General features: G+C 39.0%; 1 protein-coding gene across 10 annotated transcripts in view; it reads left to right on the top strand.

The window, feature by feature from the left end:
• The window catches only part of LOC122812189 (adhesion G protein-coupled receptor L1-like), a 3,245,860-nt gene that overhangs the window by 1,773,528 nt on the left and 1,455,799 nt on the right, over positions 1-16,533 (top strand). The gene's annotated exons all lie outside the window — the stretch shown is intronic.

Below are 16,533 nucleotides of genomic sequence, written 5' to 3'. Positions count from 1 at the left end.
TTCAGCCACTGTAGTGATTGATGGAAACTATTTTATGAATTTATCTGCAGCAAACCAGCATCTTTTCTTTAGTTTCATTCTTGGTACTGTTAAGATTAAATGTTAATCCATAAGCAAGCAAAAAAAAAGCTTGCTTGTGAAGGCATACATTACCGGAACGTTTGGAACTGGGAATTTACAGTTTTGCAGTATCCTGCATTCTGCCTTACTCATATGTGATAACCCTAATCCTGAACCTGCTTCTACCCCTTGCCTCTTTCCCCAGTCCTACACATTACCTTGCAAAATACCCTTTACCTAACACTATCACTGTTCAGAAAAAGGCCATCTAAATGTATTGTTTCATTTTATTTTATTTATTTACTTATTTTCAGTCATTCGTAAAGGAAAGCATTTAGTTTAGATATTGTTTTCAAGGTACAGACATCAGCGTGGCCTACATCAGTGTTTCTGCACTTTAACAGAAATAATAATACATATATGCTGTCTTCAAGGTGTCACTAACTCAGAAAAAGGGAAATACATTTTTCCTTCCCTCTGAGTTGTTGTGACTTCAGACTTAGTATATTTCGAGACTTATATGTGAGACAAGAGCTTACTTAAGAGGGAGCTGCAAACATCACATGCATTCAAATTTAAATTACTGTAGTATACCACAAGTGGCACACCAAGTCAGCCTAAGATTGGCCGTGGACAGTGTTTTAAATTATTGCAGTATACCACAAGTGGCACCCCAAGTCATTGTAAGATTGGTCGTGGACAATGTTTTAAATTACTATAGTATACTACAAGTTGTGCATCTATCATCCTAAGATTGGCCATGGATAGTGTTTTAAATTATTGTAGTATACCATATGTGGCACCCTGAGTCATCCTAAGATTGGCTGTGGATAATGTTTTAAATTACTGTAGTATACCACAAGTGGCACACCAAGTCAGCCTAAGATTGGCCATAGACAATGTTTTAAATTACTGTAGTACACTACAAGTTGTACACCAATCATCTTAAGATTGGCGGTGGACAATGTTTTAAATTATTGTAGTACACCACAAGTGGAATACCAAGTCAGCCTAAGATTGGACGTGGACAATGTTTTAAATTACTGTAGTATATCACAAGTGGCAGACCTAGTCAGCCTAAGATTGGCTGTGGACAACGTGGTTGGTAGATAAGACTTCAGTCAAAGTAAACCACTTTGAAGACAGTCCACCTTCTTAGCAATGGCTTATTGATTTTCAAATTGGAGATATATCCCCTCCCCCTATTGCATAGGGAAAGCATTGTTGAATCTTAAAATTGAAGATGCCTGCCTCCCACATTATACAGGAGAGGCAATGACATATCCTTCTCATAGCCAGCCTTAGGCATAGGCCAGCTAGTTAGCCCCCTAAGGCACTGCTCTAGCAGGGGCACCTTTCCAATAATCTAGATGGTGTAGGTAGACCAGGATGAGGGCATAGGGTGGTGTTGGAGGGGGCACTGTGGAGACCTTTTGCCTAGGGCACCAGTTGACCAATGGCTAGTTCTGATCCTTCTTATCCTTAATTGCTCTATTAAACTTCAATTATGTTGCATCTGTCCCCTCTGTAACTGTTGTATCTTTGTGTGTTTGCTGCCCTTATGTAATTGTATGCTGTACACTTTTTTTGGACTTGTCAAACTGGAATGCATGAAATATATTATTTTTTTTCTACTGGAAGGGTTTTGTTAAAACAGCATGCTGCCTTAATCAGTAGGCATGGAATATTGTAGCTAACATAGTTGTTAGCTGCACTAAGATTTTTGGTCCTTTTTCTCAGCCACAATCAGATTTATTTATTTTTTTTGGAACTAGGCAGTGTAGACCTTAAAAACTAGTCAAAGAATGTTTGGAGGGTCACACTTTTATAATTGCTTTGGAAATGACTTTTTGGATTTCATCTTATGGACTTAATGTATGCAGACCTAATTGCTGTCTTGTGTTATATCTGACTATTTGTTCTTGCATGTTGCTAACGTATTGTCATTTAGTATTATTTTACTTGTGAAGTTTGAGGGTTTATTTACTTATTAATTCAAAGACATTTTAATAACCTTTTTCTATATATGACATACACAGCAATACTTACAAAATAAGTGCTCAAGTAAAACTGAAAATAAAGTTATTGTTTGTTTTTATTATTGTATGATCGAATTTTAAATATCATATCTGATGTTGCATATTTTTGTCCGATTCAACTTGTGAGTTGTTAGATCCAGTTGGATCTGACCTCAGTACATTATTCTGGAGCTTTGTATCTGAGGCTGTGACTCCTCCCCCACCTATAATTCCCTCCTTCTACCTAAGCTACCTCAGATCTTGTTTTATGCCTATTCCATCCAGACACGTGTCCGAGAGTGTTCATAAATCGTTCATGATAAGTGAAATAATTTCAATATTTTGCTTTTGGTGACTCCTCCCTTTAAGTTTTTGTAGCATAATATACTAAAGTGTTACATGTTAGGGTTAGGCTGTAGTGATTAAGGATTTATTACTTTTTTCTCATAGTTAACTTGAGTGTTCTGGTGTGTTTCCAGATAGTTCTATCATATTCCTATTAACATAATTAGGTTAGTGTAGTTAATAATGTCAGTTATCGATAGTCTGCTGAGGTCACACAAACCTTCAGGCTTTAAAAAATGTTCAGCTTGTGGAACAAGATCCCTCTCCAAGATCCGCACTTCCTTTATCTGTGCTACTTAGGTGCTCATTTACAGGCAAGTTGTGACATCTGTGCTGCTTTTGGTTCTAGGACTATACAAGGTAGGAGGGAAAAACTTATTATAAAATGCTTGTTTCTCCCACAGATATGGTTTTCTGCTTCAGTCATGTCTTCTGATTCCAAACAGCTGTCAGCCTCTCCCAACACAGAGAATAGAAAAGAAAAGGTTAAGCCTAAGGAGAGGCACAGAATAAAAGCTAAGTCTTCAGAAAGAAGGTCTGAGGAAAGGAAATTAGATGAGAAAATAACTGAAAAGTTACAGAAGAGGTCTGCAGATCCAGCTTGTCTGTTGGTTTCAGTACCCAAAATATTGAGGTAGTTGGAGCCACCTATCAATCTGATCCAAACTCCCTCGCCTTGAGATAGCTTTTCTCTGGAGCTGGTGAGCCCTTGGCTCCACTCACTAGTCTTACATAAATTCCATACCAACCATCTTTTATAGTGTCATCATTAAGGTCAGTTTGAGCTACCAGAACTGTCATGGAAATGAATGTTGACCAAATGATGAGGACATTTTTGAGGCGCAAATCCAACTGGGATTCCTTCTGGTGTTGACCCTGAAGGGAGGTCCAAGCACATGCCCATAAACCTCATCACATTTTTCTCAGATACTGGTTCAGTTCTTGAAACTGGTTCCCTCAGGTCTAAACCCTTCCAGCACACCTCAGTTAGATCCAATAGTCCAAGGAACTTTGGCATCGACTGTCTCCCTTACTGTCTTGACTCTGCTGCTGTTAGATCAAGATGTGCCCTGGAGCCAAAGCATCCATGTGACATTCCTGGTGGTGTAGTTGACTCCATGGTTCTTGGGACATCTCTTTCTCTCAGGGCCTCAACACTCAACAGCTTGGTCCAAGGTCTTCCTCACAGCTAACCTTAATTAGAGAAGGGAGACTTTTTGAGTCAGTTGACAGAGGGAGTGCTTCCTCAGCTAGACTTATGACATTGGCTTCAGAGGCTGAGAAAAAGACCTTGGCTGGGCCAAGAAGGCAGTTGTGTGCACCGTGTTCAGATCCATCTCAACACCCAGTAGAACATGCTGCTAATACCTCTCACTCAAATCAAGAGGGATAGTCAGAACAAATAATCTTTGAGGCTACTTGACACTCGAGTTTCCAGTCTGATTCCAACTTGTCTGCCTGAGAACTCCAAAGGCATGTTCCAAGGAAGCAGACATGCACAGGAGAGGATCATTTGTCTATAATGAATAAAGGCTTGTTTCTGTAGTACACAATTGGCCCCTAGGTCTAGTCAAATGAGTCAGTCACTGAGGACCCAGATTTGGATGAGGCTGGAGGATCCCTCGATACCCCCCAGAAGACATCACCTTGGAGACATCCTGGAACGGATGAAGCAGAAGGGGTATTGGTCCACTGAAGCTCCTGGTCTGGATGAATCTGTGTTTTTTGAAGATTTCAGAACTGGTTAATCTGTGACCTGGGTCAGCCCCCCCCCCCCCAAATGCCTTCACAGATCTTATGGTACAGAGGGCATGGATGGACTATGGTGTTATAGAACCATTTCCCCCAAAAAACTGACAGAATTTTAGTAGCCCCAAAAAGGTAGAAAGCACTGAATGAAAGGACCCCCAGAGGATGCCACGGTAGTAGCAGCAGCCACAAAGGAAGAACTGACTGAGGAGAGTTCTTCTGTCCATCACCTAACAGAGAGTCAAGGGCAGTGGGTAGATTAGGAAAATAAGCATATGCTTTAGTGTGCTTTGCATTTAGAGCACTGAACTATCTTGCACACTTAACTCATTTTCAGAGGGACTTGATCAAGGAGATTCCCAAGTCCCTCTCGGGTAACTTGCCTTCAGATGTTCAGAACACAATGGACACTCAAATGTCTACCCTGCAGTCCACTTCTAATGTAGTGATGCACCTGCTATCCAACGTAGCAGAAGGTACAGTAGAAGGACCTGGCACAAGCATTATCATGTGTCGCCATGCCTGGATGTGGATGTTGAATTTTTGTAGAAGGCTGCAAGGTATCCTTAATTAATTCTCTTTTTAATGGCTCCATTCTATTTGGACCAAAAGTTAAAGAAATGCTTACTAGGAGTGAGCAAGACTGTAAGACCCTATCTGCCATAGGAATCCATTTCTCCACCCTGCAAAGATCCTTTTCCAGGAATCAAAGGGATGGTAAGAAAATGTGGTTCATAAAATCACAGGGATTTTTCCACGACACTCCTGAGACTGACCACCTGTTAAGGGGGTGGGGGCTTGAATATACATCACACTAGAGGTAGAGGCAGACTGCATAATTAGAGTTTCCGTGGACCTTTCAGCAAAAAAAAAATTAAAAATACCCCCAAGGTTTACTCAAATGCCTCACTGTGGAGGCAGCTGTGGGAATTTAAACCTTATACCCACAAGCCTGCATAACAATATTCCAGATTCCTTGGTGTAAAGGGTAATCACCTGAAACTATGTAATTCCCTTTTTGTATTCTCCAAAGAAGAGGTTAAAGATTTGCCACATTCCATCCAATCAGTTGGAATCTTCAACAGAAGTTTCCAAGTTGCATTGACCAGTTAGAATCCAAAGTCTATTCCATGTTCTTTCCAGTTCCTAAGAAGACAAGGGACCTCAGGCCAATTTTAGTCTTCAGCCACCTGAATCAGTTTGTGAGACAGACAAAGTTCTGGAAAGTCATGGTTCAGTGCACACTACTCCTGTTGCACAATGATGATTGGATATGTTCTTTAGATCTCCAGGACTCCTACTATCATATAATGATTCAGAAAAAAATCCAGGAAATTTCTCTTTTTCCAGTAGGGAGCCAATTATTCTCATTTCAGAGGGCTGACACTCATTCTCACCACATCCCCCAGGTGTTCACAAAGATCATGGAATTGGTAGCAGCTTATTTCTGGCTGCAAAAGATCCTGGTATTCCCATATCTCAATGATTGGCTTCTAGGGATCTACTGTTACAACAACAAGGACTAGTATTGTGCAGACCTCTTAGAATTGCAGTGAATCATACAGAGAAATGACTGTTTCCCTCTCCACGGATTTTATCGATTGTCATATCAACACAGGTCTACAAATTGCCAAACTCCCAGAAGCAAGAGTGTGCTCCTTAAGACTGGTGGCTTTGCAAGTAATTCAACATCCTCATCCACAAGCAAGATTAATTCTCCATTTGTTTGGTATGATAGTCTCTACTATCACTTTAGTTCCACGAGTGAGACGTCACATGAGACTGTTACAGTTTACTCTCAGTCCAATGGTCACAGAGTCTTCAACCCCTCCATACCAAGATTCATCTCACTCCAGTCTACAAACAACATATAAAGTGGTGGATAAACTCTCCGTTAGTTTTAGAGGGGAGACCCTTTTCTCTACTAGCTCCCCAGGCCACACTAACCACAGACAGTTCCCTTTTAGGGTGGGGGATGCATTTTAAGGGGAAGACTGTTCAAGATATTTTGCTACCTGTAGAGGCTAATCTTCATATCAGCATCTTGGAGATGAGAGCAGTCCTCCTTGCATTGCAGACTCTCCAGGACTGCCTACCTAAGGGTGTGATAGCTATTCAGACAGACAATATGTGATTGGTATGGTTCATCAGCAAATAAGGGGTAACACTATAATACCGTCTTTGCCAGGACTCCATTAGAGTATGTTAGTGAGAGATGTTTTCCCATTGTTTTTTATAGCAAGCACATACCTGGGATTGAGGAAGTACTGGTAGATAAACTGAGCAGATTGATCCTATTGCCTCATGATTGGTCCCTCAACTAGACAGTGGGAATGGAGATTTTTAACCACTGGGGCTAATCTTGCTGTGACCTCTTTGTCACTTAAACAACAAGTGCAGCAGTTACTATGCCCTTATCATTCCACATGTACAGTCACTAAGAGATGATCTAGTACACACGTGGTCCCAGGTCTCCTCTATGCATTTCCACCAATACCCCTCCTGATAAAATTCATTCAGAAAGCCACAAGGTACAAGACCAAGGTGATTCTCATTGAGCTATTCTGACCCCAGCAGGATTGGTTCCATTCCTTTGGCCTCAGTTGGTATATCTGCCCTGAGTGCTGGATTCCATTCCAGATCTTCTTAGTCACCCATCTGGGATGCCTCTATCAGATCTACAAGCCCTAAAATTGACTGCATGTTTTTTCCAATTTTAATGCTAGTCAGAGGTACCAGGATGTCCTCTTGTGGTAGTTCACATAATTACATTACTAAAAAAATCCAAAGCCTGGAAACATTGAGGGAAAATGCAGCTTTTATTCCAAACAGGAAAAAAAATCACAAAGCTTTCGGGATCAACCCTGCATTAGTTTTGCATTTTGTATCCTGCCTGGTTTTACCTACACACTGTTCTTGTTTCTTTAGTTCACATAATTACATCTTCTCAAAAACAATTGACTAAAAAGATTTACAAAATTAACTAGAAAAGATTTTCTGTTTGGGCCTTATCAAAGAGACTGGACTCCTTTTCAGCTTCCCTTCCATCGATTTTGGAATTTCTTTCAGAACAATCTAGTTTTTCTACCTTTAAAGTACAATTGGCTGCTATATCAAATCTGCACATAGGTCATAATGACATTTCCATTGCTTTTGTTAGAGTCTCTAAATCATCCTTCGAAGGAGCATTCTTCCTGAGGCCTCCAATTAGGGACCCAGTTCATCCACAGGATGTAACAATCTTGCTCCAGTCTTTAACTCAGAAGCCATTTAAACCAGTAGCATCTGCATATCTTTAATATCTTTCTTGTAAAATTGTTTTTCTAGTTGCTATTACAGCTGTTAAATGAATTTCTGAATTACAAGTGCTTTCATGCAAGCCACATTTCCTTATTTTCTATAAAGACAGAGAGTCAATGCAAACAGAAGTGTCATCCAAAGCAACTTTAAATCAATCCATTGGTTTGCCAGTCTTTTTGACCAATTTCTTTAAAAAAAGTGAGCATATGCTGCAGGCACTAGATGTTCACAGACTACACATATTTTACTTGCACCAAAGATATTAGAAAGTCAGATCAGATGTTTGTTTCCTTTTCTAAAGCAAAATTAGAAAGTCATGTGTAAAAATTTACAATTTCTAATTGGCTTTCAGGCTGTATTTCCTTTATATATATAAGGATCTGGGTTTAACACTGCATTTGAAACCAAAAGCTTATTCCACAAGAGCAATGACTATATATACAGCATTCATAAAAACAGTTCCCATTGATGACATCTGTGCAGCAACAACTTGGGCAATGGTTCCTCATTACAAACTGGATGTACAATTTAGAGCTTCTGCTTCCTGTACTTCTACAGTTTTCAGGAATGTCCTTTCTTGATACCACACAGGTCCTTTTTAGGCAGATTGGAAATCTGTCCCACAAGCTGAGTCAGACAAAAATACACCACCATCAGCTATGAAAGTTATATACTTACCATAACAATAGATCCATGTTGCCTTATTTTTGTCTGGTTCAACATTTCTCCCTCCCCCCTTCCCCATTCCAAATTGACATCTATAAACTTCTGGTGTTTGGACAGTCCTTGACCAAGGCCTTGCCTGTTTTAGGGACGTCATCCATAATGGCAAGCTTAGAAATCTTTTGAGCCTTTTTTATACAGGGGGTATTAAACTTATCAAATAGAATTCTTTTTAGTTAACAAGAGTCAGCAAACTTGATTTGAGGTAAATTAGGTAGAAAGAGGGAATTATGGGTAGGAGAGAAGTCAGAGACTTGGATCCAAAGCTCTAGAAGAAGGCGCCAAGGTCGGATCCAATTGTATTTGACAACTCACAAGTTAAACTGGATGGAAATAAGGCAACATGGATCTATTGTAATGGTAAATACATCACTTTCCTATTATTACAATAGGTGATAAACATCTTTGGTTAGATTACATGATTTCTTCAGTCTCTTAAGGCATACTATATCAAGGTAGTCAATCCAAATCCAGGTCAGATAAAAGAAACAGGCCTTTTTCATTTCCTTAAGTGATTAATATAACTGTATATGAATACTGCCACTTAATAGGGAGTGACTGAACATGTTTGAATAACTTTAATCCTGCAGATTTTTCTTCTCTTGATGTAGCCAGGCGTGACCTGTACTTCATTAATACCTTGCTGGAGGTTTTATTGTAAATAAACTGAATGTAACAGAGACATACTAGTAGAGTTAGATGTCATACCACATAGTACTTGATATTATAGCAATAACCAATGACGTGGTGGTGATATATTGATGATTTCCCCATGGTTGATGTGGTTTAATCACAAGGGTGAAGCCCAAGTGATTAAGCAAAGCAAAACATGGGTAAATCTTCAATATACCACACCACGCCCAAGATTTGGTTATTGCTATTATAAAATGATATTATTTAATAAAAAGGTACTTACTTTTTGTAAATAATGTCTTTGTGTGACAGCACTGTGGTGGTGTTCTGGGATGTTTCCTGATTCTGCTCTTTGATGATGTACTGCACATGCATATGAGACTTGTATTCCCAGGCTTACAGTACATCACTGGTTTAGTAAGCAGCCAATGGAGAAAGGATAATCTCTGTTGATATTCTTTTGAAAGGAAAAAAAGTGTAACCCCCTGATAGCTTAGAGGTATGAGAGAGAAGGGAAAATAAAAGGAAAATAAGATCTGTTTTAGTTTGCAGAACGTACCTGATTTTCCTTGTATTTTTTTGTGGCCTCATACATACCTTTTGATCTTTTATTTAAAACATGAATATGTGTGCATTGTACTAAGGAAAGAACATCATCAGTTATTGCTATAATACAGCAGACCACACTTTCACAATGCGCTACACTTTTTCTCTTTTGATGTCCCGATATATGGCATTTTACAGCACTGTGCAGAATCAAAGTTAAATGGGGATAAAGTGTATTTTAGACAAAAAAAGGTGATTGTGAGACACTCTCTACAAAATAGAAATAACTGTTAATGGCTCAACAGTGCAGTACAATTTCTTTCTTTTGATGTCCCTTTGCATGGCTACAGTACCATGCAGGATAAATGGGGATAAAATGTAAAACAAAATGCATTTGTTCCATGCCTGCATTTTTGCAGACAAGAAAAACTATTATTTGCTTAACAGAAAAAAAAGTCTGGCATTTTAATGATACTTTAGCAGCCAGACTTTTCTGGTCGGTATTCTCACTTTACAACAGGCACGCTGATTGGGCTGACCAATCAACATGCTGCCTTTGGAATGTTAATGGCCAATCGTATAATAAGTGTGTTTTAATGTATGTTGAGGCCTATAGATTAGCATTAAGTAAAGAAAGTAGCTTAGAAGTGTATGTATTTTAGCATATTGGTTTGGGAACAGGCAAAGATCCATTGCTATACTAGTTGTAAAGAGGAAAACATCCTTGTTTTTATTTATTTAGTTGTGTTATCTGGGTAGGTAGGCTGATCCAAGCACCTTTTCCATACATGATTCATGCACAGAGGCTAAAAAGAATTAATATAGCTAAATGCAAATTTATAGGCAGTATCAAAACCATGAGTAAGTATATACAGTAATTTCTAAAATGTATTTGTGTCAACAAATAGCTTTTGGCAATAAAGCAGGAAGGAAAGCAGCAGGGATTACTATGTACAGCAGTTACAAAAATAAAAGGATTTGCAAACAAAGCTTTGAAAAGGGTAGAAAGTTCATAAACAGATAATTTGCTGAGGCCTTATGTTTTTAGTGAATGCCTATAAATGTGAGATGCTAATGATTCAGCCCATTAACTGCTTTGTATAATAAGATTCTATACTAAACTATTCTACAATATAAATTATTCTGCATTATAATGTGCAGTGGATATGCAAAAGATCCAAATGGCAACACATTTTGGCTTAATTATTTATTTGCAAATTTACAAATTAACTTAGAATGCTCAGTTTATTTGAGAAAAGTATTTAAAAATGTCAGCATTAGATAATGGCAGAGAAGAGTTTGATTTCGCTTGTGTCATGGAAGCAGTTCTCGCACACAGTACTTTTAAGCAGATAACTAGATTCTTTTTAATCTTGTTGATTTGTTTTGGTAACGCAGTTTCTGTTAGCTGGTATATATTTTCTAAAGCAAAGCTTCCTATTGAAGAACAGAAGACTACAGTGGCCTGAATGGTATGTGTATGCGTTTGTGTATGTGTGTGTATGTGTATGTGTATGTATGTGTATATGTATGTATGTGTACGTGTAATGAGTACATCAACAAATGCTGACGGCAACTTCACTCGACCTTTACACTGTCACCCAAATGTCAGCAGGTACAAATTTCATCAAGAATCTCTGCTTTGTAGTCCTAACTGCACAGTTCAGCATTATCTTGTATATTCTTACTACCAATCATAAAAGGCTGTAAAAACATTGTTTTTGTGGCTGTTATGCAGAGCACACGTGGAATATTGTTGAACGTGTGTTTTTTGAACTATTAAAGTGGTGTATTTCTACCTCTTGCCTGCTTGTTCCATTTGCTGGTTTGGTTCTTCAGTTATGCAGAGCACACATTACAAACACAGAAGACATTCCGAATCCCTAATTGCACAAGACTAACAGTACAGCATTTCCATGTGGGCTATGCCTCCCTCATCCCCCAACATGGGGCTTTTGACACCACAACCCCTTACTTACATTTATTGGCTCTACAGCTACGTAATGTCAACTGCAGTGCAGTAAGTTACATATTGCATTGTAGATGACCACAGCATAGTTGACCATAACACTGGCTGACCGATTGCAAATTTGATCACACACACACACACAGATATATATATATATATATATATATATATATATGTACGTGTGTGTCATCATACAGTCGGGTTAGTGTCTGTCTGGCTTTATAGGCACAAGACAAGACGAGCGTACACTGCAAAGTCCAACAAGGTTTAATAGCTGAGTAAAACAAGCTTACAGCAATCAGTAACTTCTGAAGAAGTTAGGAGAAGTGTTTCCTAACAAAAAGCGCTTTACACTTTGTGACTTGGATTCTGTGCAGCCAGATCATTTTTAACTTTTCATTGCTTGGCAGTTACCGGAGTGTGCACCGGACTACTGATTGCTGTAAGCTTGTTTTACTCAGCTAATAAACCTTGTTGGACTTTGCAGTGTGCACTCGTTTTGTCTTGTGCCTATTAGTTTTTGGATGTTTTAGTATCTGTCTGGTTTTATGTTAGCCACCCAATAACTTCCCTGATTTTGCTTATCTTTGACAGTGTTTTCTTGTCAGTGAGTTAGACTGCAAAATCACAGCTAGTTTGGCAGCTGAGTAGTCCCTTGCATGGAGTTTCTCTTTTACCCATAGGTGTACAACTCTGGAGTTAATATTTCTAAGCAAGTGGGTAGGGTGAAGTTTTGCCACCTTGCAAAAAAAATGGCAATTCTTTTGTTCAGTTTGATACTTCATGGATCTGTTTTTATTCTGGCAGTAAGTGCAGAGGAAGAAAGATATGAGCTTTATTGAGCTACTTGATGTAGTCCAGGGCTGCCCAGAGTTTGATTCTCTCATCTGCCGTTTGCCTGCTGTGTCTAAGTCACAGAAAGGTCCATGTGGGTCAGTGCTCTACCATGGCTAACAGTGCAAATAAATAAATAAAATCGTATAGGAAAGATAATATATTTGGTGCATTGGTATCTGTGTACTGTGCTGGAACAATGTGTGTGTTTATGCATCATTAGATATACAGATACAGATGAGCAGATACAAACATATAAATATAGAATATGTTTATTGCAATATGTCCTTGCTGTTTGGCCTGCATCATGGCTGAAGTTCTACAGTGGACTTGATCACTTACCTGTACAGAGCTCACAGTGACTCCAAATGGAAAGGGACGGGTGGATAGGCCACTTCATCATCCTGAAAACTGTTCTGCTCCCTACCAGCTGACATTCTCACCAAATAGGGAAAAAATAGGCTAAGTAGAAACCTTGTTATTGAATACTGGTGGGTGAGAGCCTGACCTAACACTGAGATGCCTGGCTGTCATTTCTGACACAGCTAATGAACCAGCTGAGAAAAGTATTGGAGACATCTAGCATATGCTACAGAGCAGAGAAAAAGTTTGTGTGTGTGTGTGTGTGTGTGTGTGTGTGTGTGTGTGTGTGCATGTGTCTGTGTGTATATATGGGTATATGTATATATATATATATATATATATATATATATATATATATATATATGTGTGTGTGTGTGTGTGTGTGTATGAACACACACAAACACACATATATATTTATATATACATACATACACACCCATATATTTTATTTATTTATTTACATTTCTTAACTGGGAAAGTCCAACTTGGTCTAAGCAGACCTGTTTTCAGCGGAGGCCTGGGAGAAAAGTTTCCACAGTTACTAAAGTTTCTAAAAACTTACACAAGGGTAAATAAACATAAATATTTAAACATTTAAAAACATATTTTGACAAGCATGTCCCTATAGATATTGTTATACAATTTAGTAATATTAATGAAGTTTCATTGGGGAAAAAAATCATATATACTGAAAATAGGAAGTTAACTGAGTTGTAAATAGGCATAGGATGAGAGTAGACAGCATGAAAGTAGGAGACAAAAAGAAATTGATAAAGTAAGGAAGGGAAGAAAGGATGCAAAAAAGATAAGGGGTTAAAGGGGAAGGATGATAATTGGGAAGAAAAGAAAAAAAGGAAGCACAAGTAGAGACCATCCAGGCCTACTACAGGGACATAGCCATGTTAGATTTAAAAGGAAGCACAAGTATACATCAGTCAGGCCTACTACAGGGACATAGCCATGTTAGTTTTAAAAGGAAGCAAAAGTAGACATCAGGCAGGACTACTACAAGGACATAGCCATGTTAGTTTTAAAAGGAAGCAAAAGTAGACATCAGGCAGGACTACTACAAGGACATAGCCATGTTAGTTTTAAAAGGAAGCACAAGTAGACATCAGTCAGGCCTACTACAGGGACATAGCCATGTTAGTTTTAAAAGGAAGCACAAGTAGAGATGAGTCAGGCCTACTACAGGGACATAGCCATGTTAGTTTTAATAGGAAGCACAAGTAGAGACCAGTCAGGCTACTACAAGGAATTAGCCATGTTAGTTTTAAAAGGAAGCACAAGCAGACATCATTCAGGCCTACTGCAGGGACATAGCCATGTTAGTTTTAAAAGGAAGCACAAGTAGAGATCAGTCAGGCCTACTACAGGGACATAGCCATGTTAGTTTTAAAAGGAAGCACAAGTAGAGACCAGTGAGGCCTACTACAGGGACATAGCCATGTTAGTTTTAAAAGGAAGCACAAGTAGACATCAGTCAGGCCTACTACAGGGACATAGCCATGTTAGTTTTAAAAGGAAGCACAAGCAGAGATCAGTCAGGCCTATTACAGGGACATAGCCAAGTTAGTTTTAAAAGGAAGCACAAGCAGAGACCAGTCAGGCCTACTACAGGGACATAGCCATGTTAGTTTTAAAAGGAAGCACAAGTAGACATCAGTCAGGCCTACTACAGGGACATGCCCATGTTAGTTTTAAAAGGAAGCACAAGTAGAGATCAGTCGAGCCTACTACAGGGACATAGCCATGTTAGTTTTAAAAGGAAGCACAAGCAGAGACCACTCAGGCTTACTACAGGGACATAGCCATGTTAGTTTTAAAAGGAAGCACAAATAGACATCAGGCAGGCTTACTACAGGGACATAGCCATGTTACTTTTAAAAGGAAGCACAAGTAGAGACCAGTCAGGCCTACTACAGGGACATAGCCATGTTAGTTTTAAAAGGGAGCACATGTAGACATCAGTCAGACCTACTACAGGGACATAGCCATGTTAGTTTTAAAAGGAAGCACAAGTAGAGACCAGTCAGGCCTACTACAGGGACATAGCCATGTAAGTTTGAAATGTTCCTTAAGGAGAAGTTTGAATTTGGATGTGCTTTTGGTGTTGAGTATGTTTTGAGGTAATTGTACCAAATCTTGGCCACTTTATGGGAGAAAAGAGAGTCACCATATGTGTTGTTAGATCTATTGACCTCTATGAGAGTTTTGTCAAATGACCTGAGAGACCTACTGCTTGAGTATTGTTATACGCATTATCTACGTATATACACACACACACACACACACACACACACACACACACACACACACACACACACACACACACACACGTAAGGCAAATGTGTAGATGCCTCCATTGTCAACACTGACTTAATATTTGGAATGCACAATTCATAATGTAATTTCTGACAGGTAGACTAATTAACAGTTGAAGGTAAAAAAAGAACAGATTCATAAGATGTGTATCTTCAATCCAGTTTTATTACTGTTGCCAAGATTTATGGAGGGAAAAGACTGTATTTTACAAAGACTTCAGAGATTATTTTTTTTTCCTCATGGGGGCTAAGACTATTTCCCATCATTCCACTATTTATAGAAATGAGCAATACATACTTGGGAAATCTATCTCCATCTGTTATTTCAAAAATCAACAGAGACTCATGTATTGTGCCTCTATTTGGGAAGTGCTGATACTCCCATAATTAATTAATTTGTCTTCCTATATGAGAGGTTTGAGGTATCCTTTCATCTTTCTAGATATTTCTGTATTGGAGTCATAAATATAGGATAGGAACATAACTACTGACATTTTAAACAACTGGATGGAAAATAAAAGTGAAGTGAGGAACACTCTGAAACTTGAAGGGATGGGAAAAAATGCCTCTGACATGCATTATTGAATGTATCATGTGCTTTATATTATCTCTGCTTTCTTTGCTTGCCTTAAGCTGTTCCAGCAATTATTTCCTTTACTGTGACTGAACTGACAGACTCATGCTGTGTTTCAAAGTGGGAAGGACAGGGTTTGCACTTTTAATTCTTAAACCATGAGCAGGTCCCATGGACAGCAAACAAAGTTTCTCATCATGACTCTACCTCATTACTGGATGTATGGAATGGCCATCAGTTAAATATCGTCACTTGGTATGGCTGACTGACTGGGTGAGTCCAGTATTAAGGTACTGTGGGAAAAGTAATGTTTGGAGGATTTAAGCATGCATTACAGGCTTTTGTAAATAATTTGGTTTATTTATTTATTGTCGTCATAGTTGGCTGATCTGCGTTGTATTTTTTTCAGCCACAGTATAGGCAAAAGGCATGATGTAGCTATAGGTTTTATATACAATTACAGAATACAAGTGGACTGAATAAGATGTAGCCAGATTAGTATTTACCCTAAGGGTACCCTCCTTGTTAACAGCCCCTGGCTTTGGCACCATTGAGTGTGAACAGGTGTAGCTACCACTGATTTCAGTATTCTTCCCAGTCTATAGTGCCTGTCTACCGTAGGGGCCATACTGCCACCTTTTAAACAACCCCTGATTCTGTCCTTCACCAGATAGGGGTCTGGCTGTCTGACCATACCTGCAAGGGTTCTACGATGTCCTATACCTGGGGAGACATCCTGGCTGTATCTCTTAATGTATAGGTCCTGCTTATCCAGGTTGAGCAGAGAGTGTCCCAATGATTAAGAAGTGGAATGGCTGGAGAGCAGTCATCATACTGAGGCTGTCTCTGTGATTGATGTATATACAGGTGAGAGACCTAGTTATGTATGTACTGGTGGTCTAATATAGGTCAGTAGGCTATTGAATATGAATATTCTAACCCCCTGCTTGAGCAGAAGTACCATGCAAGTCCTGCCGCATGCATTACCCAATCCCGTTCTGTGTTGTTGTATCCATCATGGCTACAAAGAATAGCACACCCATTCTAGCACATCACCCAACCCATTATCCTGAAGAGATGCAAGTAGACCTGAAA

Source organism: Protopterus annectens, chromosome 9.part0 (genome assembly GCF_019279795.1).
Source record: "Protopterus annectens isolate FY-2018-M chromosome 9.part0, PAN1.0, whole genome shotgun sequence".
NCBI classification, from domain to species: Eukaryota; Metazoa; Chordata; order Ceratodontiformes; family Protopteridae; genus Protopterus; species Protopterus annectens.
The sequence above is the reverse complement of the archived record's forward strand: the minus strand, read 5'-3'. Positions and strand labels throughout refer to the sequence as shown.